The following is a 15,393-nucleotide window of genomic DNA, read 5'->3' on the forward strand; positions in this document are numbered from 1 at the left end:
TCGGGGCTCAGATGGCATGGCCCCCGCCCCCCCACTATTGAATGCTGGATTTGACTTCAGGTCTCCAGAGGGCGAAAGGTCAGTGTCTGACCCACTGACCCCACTCAGTCCGCCATCAGAGAGAGAGGAGACCATCATTTGTGGCTGGATTTGGGCCGACAGTGAGCTGTACCTGGCCTGGGAGTGTTTGATGGGACAGTGTAGAGGGAGCTTTACTCTGTATCTAACCCTGTACCTGCCCTGGGAGTGTTTGACGGGACAGTGTAGAGGGAGCTTTACTCTGTATCCAACCCGTGCTGTACCTGCCCTGGGAGTGTTTGATGGGACAGTGTAGAGGGAGCTTTACTCTGTATCTAACCCTGTACCTGCCCAGGGAGTGTTTGACGGGACAGTGCAGAGGGAGCTTTACTCTGTATCTAACCCCGTGCTGTACCTGCCCTGGGAGTGTTTGATGGGAGAGTGTAGAGGCAGCTTTACTCTGTATCTAACCCTGTACCTGCCCTGGGAGTGTTTGATGGGACAGTGTAGAGGGAGCTTTACTCTGTATCTAACCCTGTCCCTGCCCTGGGAGTGTTTGACGGGACAGTGTAGAGGGAGCTTTACTCTGTATCTAACCCGTGCTGTACCTGCCCTGGGAGTGTTTGATGGGACAGTGTAGAGGGAGCTTTACTCTGTATCTAACCCTGTCCCTGCCCTGGGAGTGTTTGATGGGACAGTGTAGAGGGAGCTTTACTCTGTATCTAACCCTGTACCTGCCCTGGGAGTGTTTGATGGGACAGTGTAGAGGGAGCTTTACTCTGTATCTAACCCTGTACCTGCCCTGGGAGTGTTTGATGGGACAGTGTAGAGGGAGCTTTACTCTGTATCTAACCCTGTACCTGCCCTGGGAGTGTTTGATGGGACAGTGTAGAGGGAGCTTTACTCTGTGTCTAACCCTGTACCTGCCCTGGGAGTGTTTGACGGGACAGTGTAGAGGGAGCTTTACTCTGTATCTAACCCTGTACCTGCCCAGGGAGTGTTTGACGGGACAGTGTAGAGGGAGCTTTACTCTGTATCTAACCCCGTGCTGTACCTGCCCTGGGAGTGCTTGATGGGACAGTGTAGAGGCAGCTTTACTCTGTATCTAACCCTGTACCTGCCCTGGGAGTGTTTGATGGGACAGTGTAGAGGGAGCTTTACTCTGTATCTAACCCTGTACCTGCCCTGGGAGTGTTTGATGGGACAGTGTAGAGGGAGCTTTACTCTGTATCTAACCCATGCTTTTCCCGACTGGGCTGTGCAGCGATGCCCTTCATGGTTGAATTGCTTGTCAGCACGAACTGTCGAGGTTCAGTCCGATGCGAGGGTTGATTGAGATCCTGGAGAGTTCCTGCGACTGTGAGATTCACGGGTCGGAAAACTGACTGAGGACAGCCACTGAATTTTCCCTTCGGGCCGGTTTCACCGACTGAGGGTCAGAGCGGGACTTCTGCCCACCACACCGACCCCACCGTGACCCTGGCCCATTCTCCTGGGTTGGCAGGCATTCATTAATCTCTGCCCCACTGAGGGAGCCCGCTGGTGCTGGTCTACCGAATGCAGAGATGCCCAGGGAGCAGGAGGATCTTTTCGAGGAGGCAGAAGCATCTCGATGCTCTTGTTCCATTCACTGAGGCACGGGCCCTCCAGCTACGGGTAAGTGGGCCGAAGAGAGGGATAGGTGCCCACTACTGGGGCCTCTCCCTCCAACACTGGGCCCCAGTGGGATTCCTGCTGTTACCCCCCAGGTGGTATCTCCACCCCTCTCCTGGCGCTCCTGTGGTTTAGCGGTGACAGTGGATGGTGAGGCATGAAATCGGCCCGGGTCACCAGACCCCGCCCACGTCCCACCTGTCATTCACCTGGGCCCTGCCAATCTTGGGGCAGATGCTGGGGCGGGTGGAGGAAGATTCCTGGCGATGGTGACAGTGGGGGGTGGGGGGGCGGTGATGGTACTTTCGGCCTCCTCGCACCCCCCAGGTCCCGGCACCCGCCCACCCCACCACTCTCGGGCGCTGCGCAGGAATCGAAGGATTCCCATTGGGGAAAGGCATTGCCCCCAGACCACCAGTTTACTTTCTCAACTGGGAATAGTTGTCAGTGAAGAAGTTTGGTGCCATTTTCTGGGGCAGGATTGTGGATCTAAACCACCCCTCTCCATCTTGCACCTCAACGCCACCCAAACACTGAGGGGTTTTCACAGGAAATCCCGGGCCGTTGTAACGGGTGGGTGGAAATCACAGACTGTCAAGCCCATCAGGGGAAAACCTCCAGCCTTTTTGTCTGGGGCTTCATCCGTGACCCCCACTTTGAACTGTCCTACATCACAGATTTATAGTATCATAGGTATAGCGCAGAAGAAAGCCATTCGGCCCATCGTGCCTGTGCTGGCCCTTTGAAAGAGCTGTCCAATTTGTCCCATTCCCCTGTTCTTTCCCCGTAGCCCTGCAAATATTTTCCAAGTATTTATCCAATTCCCTTTGGAAAATTACTATTGGACCTGCTTCCACCGCCCTTACACACAGCGCATTCCAGATCATCACAACTCGCTGCGTAAAAAAATGTTTCCTCATGTCGCCTCTGGCTCTTTTCCCTATCACCTTAAATCTGTGTCCTCTGATTACCGACCCTCCTGCCACTGGAAACAGTTTCTCCTTATTTACTCCCTCAAAACCCTTCATGATTTTGAACACCTCGATCAAATCTCCCCTTAACCTTCTCTGCTCTAAGGAGAACCACCCCAGCTTCTCCAGTCTCTCCACATAACTGAAGTCCCTCATCCCTGGGACCATTCTAGTAAATCTCCTCTGCACCCTCTCCAAGGCCTTGACATCCTTCCTAAAGTGCGGTGCCCAGAATTGAACACAATACTCCAGCTGGGGCCCTAACCAGTGATTTATAAAGGTTTAGCATAACTTCCTTCCTTACATGATCCAGTTTATCAGATATCGATAGTTCACCAAGCCAGGTCTGTCCACTTCAGGAACACAGTGAAAGGCAACTTAACTCTTACTCGCCAGAGGCATCAAAGACTGAGTGGGACACAGAGTTGCATTCCTGAGATGATTTTATTTCGTTCCATCTGTGATAATGCTACTTGTCCCATCACATGGTGCAGGAACAATGTTTACAGGAAAAGGAAACACAGTCGGCATCAGAATCTAAATCATCAGAAGCACAACAGGAGTCTTGAATTCAAGTATCACAATATCTCAGCACTGGCTGGGTTTAGCACAGTAAACAGTATAACAGAGTTCCAGTCGATGTGTGAGATTACAGTATTAAGTTCACAGCCCATATCACAAGGTGGCACTGGTATTCTGCCAGTCCACAGTCTGTTCTCTGGATGACGTTTACACAAAGGTACACAGTCTCTTCCCTCGGGTAACGTGACGGGCCCCAGCGCTGGGCACTTCTACTTTCCTCTCTCACACCCTGTCTGGCCTCGGCAGCGAGTTGTCATCCCCGGTCGGTCCTCTTCCTTCCATCGGCTTCTTCTCTTCCCGGCTTTAGCTGATGTTACACCTCCTGGAACGTTTCTCGTGCCTGTCGTGTCCTGTATTCTCTCTCCGTGCTTCGGACCGTGAGCTGTTGAACTGAATACTGAAACACCAATTACATTCTCCGCTGCTAACCTGAATTAAAGCCTTTCCAACTTTACATCCTTACGCACTCTCAGCTTTCGAAGGCCGACTTGAACTTTCTAACCCCGTTTGTCAGATTTACGAGCCCCAAAGAACGTGTGAATAGTTAGAGCAGGATCGCTCAGAGAGGAGGGAGGGATGAGAAACTGGCTCCAGTGGGCCAGGAGTCTGGTGGAAGAAAAAGGCAGGTTCAACACCAGGGGTGCAGACTGAACCAATGGGGGAATTCCCATCCCAAGCACCAACCCACTGCCTCCCCCATCCCCGGAATGGCTGGTACACCCATCCTACATTACCAGCACCCACTGTCAGACAGAAAATGGGAGCTGTGGTTAAGGTCTGAACTTGTTAAAGTCAATGTTACATTAAATGACATAGATTTTACAGCACAGAAACAGGCCATTCGGCCCAACTAGTCTGTGCTGGTGTTTATGCTCCACACGAGCCTCCTCCTTGCTTCATCTCACCCTATCAGCGTTTCCTTCTATTCCGTTCTCCCTCATGTACTTTTCTAGCTTCCCCTTAAATGCATCTGTACTATTCCCCTCAACCACTCCTTGTGGGAGCGAATTCCACATTCTCACCACTCTCTGGGTAAAGAAGTTTCTCCTGAATTCCCAATTGGATTTATTAGTGACTGTCTTATATTTATGGCCCCTAGTTTTGGACTTCCCCACAAGTGGAATCATCTTCTCTCCGTCTACCCTCTCAAACCCTGTCAGAATTTTAAAGACCTCCATTAGATCACCCCACACCCTTCTCTTTTCGAGAGAAAAAAGCCCCAGGCTGGTCGGTCTTTCCTGATAGTTAGAACCTCTCAGTTCTGGTATCATTCTTGTTAAGGCCAGAGGGTTGTAAAGTGGCTCGTAGAAAGATGAGGGTCTGTTCCTCGAGCTGGCATTGAGCTTCACTGGGACAGCTGAGAAGGCCAAGGACAGAGAGGTCCGAGTGGGACACAGAGTTCAAGTGGTAAGCGACAGAGAGCTCAGAGATGTATTTGTGGACAGAACAGAAGTATGCAGCAAAGCAATCACCTAATCTGTGTGCGGTCCGTTCCCATCCCGGGGCACATTCAGTGATGCTGCACTCCTGGCAGGGAGCGTCACTCAGTGGGACTGTGGCTCGCAGAATTAGTTCTAGTTTAACTGATCTCTCTGTGACCTGCACTCCCCGTCGAGTGAAGCTCCGCCCCAGAATCGTAGCATCACTGAATTTGCCCATTAAAGGACCATCCCCTTTCCATGGTGCGGTATTAGCAATGGCATCACAATAGTTAAATGCTGAGAATTCCCCGTTTCATCTTAACTCTCTGAGGATTCAATGTCAGTGGTTCTCATCGTCAGGGGATCAGACCATCTGTAACGAATCAAAGGTTTGTTAGTCACATTTTAAAAAAATCACATTAACCTCTGAGCCTCCATCTCAGAGACTTCTGAACAACTCCTGTTGATTCTTTCAAATCATCTGTCAGAACTTCAAGCCTGTGAGGCGGATTTGCCTCTCACTGCACTTCACGGAGAGCAGAGTGGTGAAATGAGGAGGAGCTGGAAGGACACTTGTAGGGGGCATAAATGATTCACTCTTAACTACCCTCTGTAGTGGCCACTCAGTCGTATCCAGGACAACTAGGGGTGGGCAATAAATGCCGGCCTTGCCAGCGAAGCCCACGTCCCGAGAATGAATTCAGAAATCCATTCCTAAGAGGTCCCCAGCTTTAAACCCTGGTCTGTGCCGAGGGAGCTGGTCTCAGGCCAGCTGGTGGTGCAGGAGCTAAAGTTGGGCTCAGTGCCCCTGAATTAGGGAAGGTGAAAATGGGTCCTGTTCCTGAACATTATCCAGTGGCCCCTGCAGGGACGTTCCTGTCTGGACATTGGCTAAGGATGGGGTCGGAACCAGCTGTCATGTCCCTCATGTTTGGCCAATGGCCATTCTGCCAACACTCACTGTCTAAGTTCAGACATTGCAAATGTCCACTTGGGCAAGTACCGTATCAGTGACTAAGTGAGCATGTCCAGGCGAGGAGCACAGATAAATAAAATACACACACGTATATAAACTATACGGACACATACTCATCCATACATAATACTGAAAGATTCATCATTCCTCCTTCATCCCACTTCCACTCACACGACTACAGTCTGATCCACAAGAGTCAGCCTCTTTTCTCATGATTATCAGAAGCTGAAACTGATTTCTGGACTACCATTGGTTGCAGTAAAGCTCCCTCAACACCGCAACTAACCCCAGCTCACCATGATGTGAGATTGCAGACAAATTTTACAATTTTGTAGGTTGCCAAAGTGGCCTCCCTGAGCAGAGTACTTGTCCTTCCACCATCGTCTGAGGTCACACCTGAATTTTACAATCTGATTGGTCACAATGTATCCTCAATGAGAAGGGTACTGGTCTCCCCGTCATCCAAAGACGCACCTCCATTTTACAATTTTGCTGGTTGAAAGGTGTCCTCCATGAACAGAGTACTTGTCCTTCTGCCATGATCTGAGGTCGCTCCTGAATTTTATAATTTGTTGGTCACAGTGTATCCTCCATGAGGTGGTCAACACCCACGATCTGAGGTCGCACCTGAAGATTACAAATTTGTTGGTCGTAATTTAACTTCCATGAGCAGAGTGCTGAAGTTCCCATGATCTGAAACCTTACCTGAATTTTACAATCTCGTTGGTTGTAAGGTGTCCTCCATGAACAGAGTACTTGTCCTTCCGCCATGATCTGAGGTCGCACCTCAATTTTACAATTTTGTTGGTTATAATGTATCCTGTATGAGCAGAGTACTGGACTCCCATGCTCCAAAGTCGCACCTCAATATTACAATTTTGTTGGTGGCAAGATGTCGTCCTTGAGCAGAGTACTTGTGCTTCTGCCATGGTCCAAGCTCGCACCTGAATTTCAATGTATCCTTCATGCACAGAGCACTGGTCTCCCCATGATCCAAAGTTGCCACTCAATTTTACAACCTAGTTGGTTGTAAGGTGTCCTCCATGAACAGAGTACTTGTCCTTCCGCCATGATCTGAGGTCGCACCTGAATACAATAATTTTGTTGGTCGCAATTTAACTTCCATGAGCAGAGTACTGAACTCCGCATGATCCAAATTCGCACCTCCATTTTACAATCTTGTTGGTTCCAAGGTGGCTTCCATGAGCAGAGTATTTCACCTTCCGCAATGTTCTGAGGTCGCACCTGAATTTTACAATTTTGTTGGTCGCAATGGATCCTTCTTGAGAAAAGTAATCGTCATCCCCCATGGTCCAAGCCCGCAGCTGAATTTCACAATTTCGTTGGTTGAAAGGTGGCCTCCATGAACAGAGTACTTGTCCTTCCTCCTGAATCTGAGATCCCTGCTCAATTTATAATCTCGTTGGTTGAAAGGTGGCCTCCATGAACAGAGTACTTGTCCTTCCGCCATGATCTGAGGTCGCACCTGAATATTACAATTTTGTTGGTCGCAATTTAACTTCCATGAGCAGAGTGCTGAACTCCGCATGATCCAAATTCGCACCTCCATTTTACAATCTTGTTGGTTGGAAGGTGGCTTCCATGAACAGAGTACTTGACCTTCTGCAATGATCTGAGGTCTCACCTGAATTTTATAATTTCGTTGGATGCAATGTTTCCTCCACGAGGTGGTCAATCCCAACGTTCTGAGCTTGCAACTGAAGTTTACAATCCCGTTGGTGGCAAGCTGGCCTCCATGAGCAGAGTACTTGTCCTTCTGCCATGATCTTCGGTCGCACCTGAATTTTACAATGTTGTGGTCACAATGTAACCTCCATGAGCAGAGTACTGGTCTCCCCATGATCCAAAGTCACACCTCAATTTTACAATTTACACTGTGGCCTCCATGAAAGATGATCTGTCCTTCTGACATGATCTGAGGTCACACCCTGAATATTACAATCCCGTTGATCACAATGTATCCTCCATGAGCAGAGTACTGGTCCCCGCGATGATCCAAGGTTACACTTGAATTTTACAATTTTGTTGGTCACAATGTACCCTCCATGAGGAGAGTACTGGTCTCCCCATGATCTGATGTCTCAACTCAATTTTAAAATCTCATTGGTTGCAAGGTGGCCTACATGAGCAGAGTGCTTGTGCTCACCTCATGATCTTATATCTTACCTGAATTTAACAATCTCCTTGGTTGTAAGTTGCCTCCATGAGCAGAGTACTGGTCCCCACGATGATCCAAGGTTACACTTGAATTTTACAATTTTGTTGGTCGCAATGTATCCTCCATGAATAGAATACTCGTCATCCCACATGATCTGAGCTTGCATCTGAAGTTTACAATCCCGTTGGTGTCAAGCTGGCCTCCATGAACAGAGTACTTGTCCTTCTGCCATGATCTGAGGTCGCCCCTGAATCTTACAATTTTGTTGGTTGCAAGCTGGCCTCCATGAGCAGAGTACTTGTCCTTGGTCCGAGCTCGCACCTGAATTTCACAATTTTGTTGGTTGCAATGTATCCTTCATGTGCAGAGCACTGGTCTCCCCATGATCCAAAGTTGCCACTCAATTTTACAACCTAGTTGGTTTTAAGGTGTCCTCCATGAACAGAGTACTTGAATTTCTGTCATGATCTGAGGTCCCACCTGAATTTTACAATTTTGTTGGTTGCAAGGTGTCCTCCATGAACAGAGTGCTTGTCCTTCTGCTATGAACTGAGGTCGCACCTGAATTTTACAATTTCTTTGGTTGTAATGTATCCTGTATGAGCAGAGTACTGGACTCCCATGATCCAAAGTCGCAACTCAATATTACAATCTCGTTGGTCGCAATATGGCCTCCTTGAGCAGAGTACTTGCCCTTCATCCATGATCTGAGGTCGCACCTGAATTTTACAATTTCGATGGTTGAAAGGTGGCCTCCACGAACAGAGTACTTGTCCTTCTGCCATGATCTGAGGTCGCACCTGAATTTTACAATTTCGATGGTTGAAAGGTGGCCTCCACGAACAGAGTACTTGTCCTTCTGCCATGATCTGAGGTCGCACCTGAATATTACAATTTTGTTGGTCGCTATTTAACTTCCATGAGCAGAGTACTGAATTCCCATGATCAAAAGTCGCACCTCAATTTTACAATTTTGTTGTTGAAAGGTGGGCTCCACGAACAGAGTACTTGTCCTTCTGCCATGATCTAAGGCCGCACCTGAACATTTCAATTTTTTTGGTCGCAATGTATCCTCCATGAGCAGAGGACTGGTCTCCCCATGATCCAAAGTCGCACCTCAATTTTACAGTCTTGTTGGTTGAAAGGTGGCCTCCATGAGCAGAGTACTTGTCCTTCCGCCATGATCTAAGGTCGCACCTGAATATTACTATTTTGTTGGTCACAACTTAACTTCCATGAGCAGAGTACTGAATTCCCCATGATCCAAATTCCCACCTGAATTTTACAATTTTGTTGGTTGAAAGGTGGCCTCCATGAACAGAGTACTTCTCCTCCTGCCATGATCTGAGGTCGCACCTGAATTTTTCAATTTTGTTGTTGAAAGGTGGCCTCCATGAACAGAGTACTTGTCCTTCTGCCATGATCTAAGGCTGCACCTGAACATTTCAATTTTTTTGGTCGCAATGTATCCTCCATGAGCAGAGGACTGGTCTCCCCATGATCCAAAGTCGCACCTCAATTTTACAATCTCGTTGGTTGCAAGGTGGCCTCCATGAACAGAGTACTTGTCCTTCTGCCATGATCTGAGGTCGCACCTGAATTTTACAATAGCATTGGTTGGACGGTGGCCTCCATGAACAGAGTACTTGTCCTTCTGCCATGATCTAAGGCCGCACCTGAACATTTCAAATTTTTGGTCGCAATGTATCCTCCATGAACAGAGTACTGGTCTCCCCATGATCCAAATTCCCACCTCAATTTTACAATCTCGTTGGTTGCAAGGTGGCCTCCATGAACAGAGTACTTGTCCTTCTGCCATGATCTGAGGTCGCACCTGAATTTTACAATAGCATTGGTTGGACGGTGGCCTCCATGAACAGAGTACTTGTCCTTCTGCCATGATCTGAGGTCGCACCTGAATTTTACAATAGCATTGGTTGGACGGTGGCCTCCATGAACAGAGTACTTGTCCTTCTGCCATGATCTGAGGTCGCACCTGAATATTACAATTTCGTTGGTTGAAAGGTGGGCTCCATGAACAGAGTACTTGTCCTTCTGCCATGATCTAAGGCCGCACCTGAACATTTCAAATTTTTGGTCGCAATGTATCCTCCATGAACAGAGGACTGGTCTCCCCATGATCCAAATTCCCACCTCAATTTTACAATCTCGTTGGTTGCAAGGTGGCCTCCATGAACAGAGTACTTCTCCTCCTGCCATGATCTGAGGTCGCACCTGAATTTTAGAATATCGTTGGTTGAAAGGTGGGCTCCATGAGCAGAGTACTTGTCCTTCTGCCATGATCTAAGGCCGCACCTGAACATTTCAATTTTTTTGGTCGCAACTTAACTTCCATGAGCAGAGGACTGAATTCCCCATGATCCAAATTCCCACCTCAATTTTACAATCTCGTTGGTTGTAAGGTGGCCTCCGTGAACAGAGTACTTGTCCTTCTGCCATGATCTGAGGTCGCACCTGAATTTTTCAATTTTGTTGTTGAAAGGTGGCCTTCATGAACAGAGTACTTGTCCTTCTGCCATGATCTAAGGCCGCACCTGAACATTTCAATTGTTTTGGTCGCCATGTATCCTCCATGAGCAGAGGACTGGTCTCCCCATTATCCAAAGTGGCACCTCAATTTTACACCTCGTTGGTTGAAAGGTGGCCTCCATGAACAGAGTGCATGTTCTTCTGCCATGATCTGAGGTCGCACCTGAATTTTACCATTTTGTTGGTTGAAAGGTCGGCTCCATGAACAGAGTACTTGTCCTCCTGCCTTGATCAAAGGTTGCACCTGAATATTTCAATTTTTCTGGTCGCAATGTATACTCCATGAGCAGAGGACTGGTCTCCCCATGATCCAAAGTCGCACCTCAATTTTACAATCTCGTTGGTTGGAAGGTGGCCTCCATGAACAGAGTACTTCTCCTTCCGCCATGAACTGAGGTCGCACCTGAATTTTACCATTTTGTTGGTTGGAAGGTGTCCTCCATGAACAGAGTACTTGTCCTTCTGCCATGATATGAGGTCGCATCTGAATTTTACAGCCTTGTTGGTTGTATGGAGGCCTCCATGAGCAGAGTATTTGTCCTTCCCTCAGTATCTGAGATCCCTCCTGAATTTTACAATCTTGTTGTTTGCAAGATGGCCTCCATGAACAAAGTACTTGTCCTTCCGCCATGATCTGAGGTTGCACCAGAATATTACAAATTTGTTGGTCGCAATTTAACTTCCATGAGCAGAGTGCTGAACTCGCCATGATCCAAATTCGCACCTCCATTTTATAATTTCATTGGTCTCCCCATGATCCAAGGTCACACCTGAATATTTCAATTTTGTTGGTCGCAATGTATCCTCTATGAGCAGAGCACTGGCCTCCCCATGATCCAAAGTCGCACCTCAATTTTACAATCTCATTGTTTGCAAGGTGGCCACCATGAGCAGAGTACTTGTCGTTCTGACATAATCTGAGGTCTCATCTGAATTTTTAATTTGTTGGTTGCAACATATCCTCCATGAGGTGGTCAACCCCAATGATCTGAGCTTGCATCTGAATTTTCCAATCTCGTTGGATGCAAGGTGGCCTCCATGAACAGTGTCCTTGTCTCTTCTGCCATGATCTAAGGTCGCACCTGAATCTTACAGCCTCGTTGGTTGCAAGGAGACCTCAATGAGCAGAATATTTGTCCTTCCTCCAAAATCTAAGCTCACACTGAATTTTCCAATCTCGTTGGTTGCAAGGTGGCCTCCATGAACAGAGTACTTGTCCTTCCCCATGATCTGAGGTCACACCTGACTTTTACAATTTTGTTGGTCGCAATGTATCCTCATTGAGCAGATTACTCGTAATGCCCCATGGTCCAAGCTCGCACCTGAATTTCACAATTTCGATGGTTGCAATGTACCCGACATGCTCAATGTCTCCCAATGATCTAAAGTCGCCAGTCAATTTTACAACCCAGTTGGTTAAAAGGTGTCCTCCAACAGCAAAGTATTTCTGCCATGACCTGACGTCGCAACAGAATTTTACAATCTCGTTGGTCACAATATAACCTCCATGAGTAGAGTTCTGGTCTCCCCATGATCCAAAGTCACAACTCAATCTTACGATCTCGTTGCTTACACTGTGGCCTCCTTGAAAGATGACCTGTCCTTCTGACATGATCTGAGGTCACACTTGAATATTACAATCCCGTTGGTCACAATGTATCATCCATAGTCCCCGCGATGATCCAAGGTTACACTGGAATTTTATAATTTTGTTGGTCACAATGTATCCTCCATGAACAGAGTACTCGTCATCCTTCATGATCTGAGATCGCACCTGAGTTTTACAATGTCATTGGTCACAATGTACACTCCATAAGGAGAGTATTGGTCTCCCCATGATCTGAAATCTTACCTGAGTTTTACAATGTCGTTGGTCACAATGTACCCTCCATGAGGAGAGCACTGGTCTCCCCATGATCTGAAATCTTACCTGAGTTTTACAATGTCGTTGGTCACAATGTACCCTCCATGAGGAGAGTATTGGTCTCCCCATGATCTGAGTTCTCACCTCAATTTTACAAACTCATTGCTTGCAAGTTGACCTACATGAGCAGATTAATTGTGCTCACCTCATGATCTAAAATCTTACCTGAATTTTACAATCTCGGTGGTGGCAAGGTGGACTCCATGTACCGAGTACTTGTACTTCTGCCATGATCTGAAGTAGTATCTGAATATTTCAATTTTTTTGGTCGCAATGTATCCTCTACGAGCAGATTACTGGTCTCCCCATGATCCAAAGTCGCACCTCCATTTTACAATCTCGTTGGTGGCAAGGTGTCCTCCATGAACAGAGTACTTGTCCTTCTGCCATGATCTAAGGTCGCTCCTGAATTTTTCAGTTTTGTTGGTTGCAATGGATCCTCCATGAACAAAGTACTTCTCCTTCCTGGGGCTTCTGACTTCCCTCCTAAATTTCACAATCTCATTGGCTGCAAGTTGGCTCCACGAATTGGCTGTAAGTTGGCTCCATGATCTGAGGTTCCTTCTGAATTTTACAATCTCGTTGGTTGGAAGGTGGCCTCCATGAACAGAACACTTGTCCTTCTGTCATGATCTGAGGTCGCACCTGAATTTTACAATTCCATTGGTTGCACAGTGGCCTCCATGAGCAGAGTACTTGTCCTTCTGCCATGATCTAAGGTCGCACCTGAATATTACTATTTTGTTGGTAACAATTTAACTTCCATGAGCAGAGTACTGAATTCCCCATGATCCAAATTCCCACCTCAATTTTACAATCTCGTTGGTTGGAAGGTTGCCTCCATGAACAGAGTACTTGTCCTTCTGCCATGATCTGAGGTCGCACCTGAATTTTTCAATTTTGTTGGTTGAAAGGTGGCCTCCATGAACAGAGTACTTCTCCTCCTGCCATGAACTGAGGTCGCACCTGAATTTTACAATTTTGTTGGTCACAATTTAACTTCCATGAGCAGAGGACTGGTCTCCCCATGATCCAAAGTCGCACCTCAATTTTACAATCTCGTTGGTTGCAAGGTGGCCTCCATGAACAGAGTACTTGTCCTTCTGCCATGATCTGAGGTCGCACCTGAATAATACAATTTTGTTGGTCACAATTTAACTTCCATGAGCAGAGGACTGGTCTCCCCATGATCCAAAGTCGCACCTCCATTTTACAATCTCGTTGGTGGCAAGGTGTCCTCCATGAACAGAGTACTTGTCCTTCTGCCATGATCTAAGGTCGCTCCTGAATTTTTCAGTTTTGTTGGTTGCAATGGATCCTCCATGAACAAAGTACTTCTCCTTCCTGGGGCTTCTGACTTCCCTCCTAAATTTCACAATCTCATTGGCTGCAAGTTGGCTCCACGAATTGGCTGTAAGTTGGCTCCATGATCTGAGGTTCCTTCTGAATTTTACAATCTCGTTGGTTGGAAGGTGGCCTCCATGAACAGAACACTTGTCCTTCTGTCATGATCTGAGGTCGCACCTGAATTTTACAATTCCATTGGTTGCACAGTGGCCTCCATGAGCAGAGTACTTGTCCTTCTGCCATGATCTAAGGTCGCACCTGAATATTACTATTTTGTTGGTAACAATTTAACTTCCATGAGCAGAGTACTGAATTCCCCATGATCCAAATTCCCACCTCAATTTTACAATCTCGTTGGTTGGAAGGTTGCCTCCATGAACAGAGTACTTGTCCTTCTGCCATGATCTGAGGTCGCACCTGAATTTTTCAATTTTGTTGGTTGAAAGGTGGCCTCCATGAACAGAGTACTTCTCCTCCTGCCATGAACTGAGGTCGCACCTGAATTTTACAATTTTGTTGGTCACAATTTAACTTCCATGAGCAGAGGACTGGTCTCCCCATGATCCAAAGTCGCACCTCAATTTTACAATCTCGTTGGTTGCAAGGTGGCCTCCATGAACAGAGTACTTGTCCTTCTGCCATGATCTGAGGTCGCACCTGAATAATACAATTTTGTTGGTCACAATTTAACTTCCATGAGCAGAGGACTGGTCTCCCCATGATCCAAAGTCGCACCTCAATTTTACAATCTCGTTGGTTGCAAGGTGGCCTCCATGAACAGAGTACTTGTCCTTCTGCCATGATCAGAGGTCGCACCTGAATTTTACAATCTCACTGGTTGAAAGGTGTCCTCCATGAACAGAAGTACTTGTCCTTCTGCCATGATCAGAGGTCGCACCTGAATTTTACAATCTCACTGGTTGAAAGGTGTCCTCCATGAACAGAAGTACTTGTCCTTCTGCCATGATCAGAGGTCGCACCTGAATTTTACAATCTCACTGGTTGAAAGGTGGCCTCCATGAACAGAGTACTTGTCCTTCTGCCATGATCAGAGGTCGCACCTGAATTTTACAATTTCGTTGGTTGAAAGGTGTCCTCCATGAACAGAAGTACTTGTCCTTCTGCCATGATCTGAGCTCACACCTGAATTTTAGAATATCGTTGGTTGTAAGGTTGCCTCCATGAACAGAAGTACTTGTCCTTCTGCCATGATCGAAGGTAAACAATCTTACAACACCAAGTTATAGTCCAACAATTTTATTTGAAAATCACAAGCTTTCGGAGGCTTCCTCCTTCGTCAGGTGAATGTCAGGAAATCCTTGAACCTTTCGCATTTATATTCAGAGAACAATACTTGGTGATTACAGATAATCATTCCAACTGCCCGTTGTCAAGGCAATCAAAGTGTTCAGACAGAGAGGTGTTACCTGCAGGACCACCGAATATACAAACGGCCAGAACACAAAACAGAGAGAGAGGGAGAAACATCTGAAAGGAGGAGAAAGACTGAAAATGACCCGTTGAATTAAAAACAGATAACTTTTATTCGCTGGTGGGGTTACATGTAGCGCGACATGAACCCAAGATCCCGGTTGAGGCCGTCCTCATGGGTGCGGAACAAGGCTATCAATTTCTGCTCGACGATTTTGCGTTGTCGTGTGTATCGAAGGCCGCCTTGGAGTATGCTTACCCGAAGATCGGTGGCTGAATGTCCTTGACTGCTGAAGTGTTCCCCGACTGGGAGGGAACCCTCCTGTCTGGCGATTGTTGCG

The sequence above is a fragment of the Heptranchias perlo genome, unplaced genomic scaffold (assembly GCF_035084215.1).
Source record: "Heptranchias perlo isolate sHepPer1 unplaced genomic scaffold, sHepPer1.hap1 HAP1_SCAFFOLD_459, whole genome shotgun sequence".
NCBI classification, from domain to species: Eukaryota; Metazoa; Chordata; class Chondrichthyes; order Hexanchiformes; family Hexanchidae; genus Heptranchias; species Heptranchias perlo.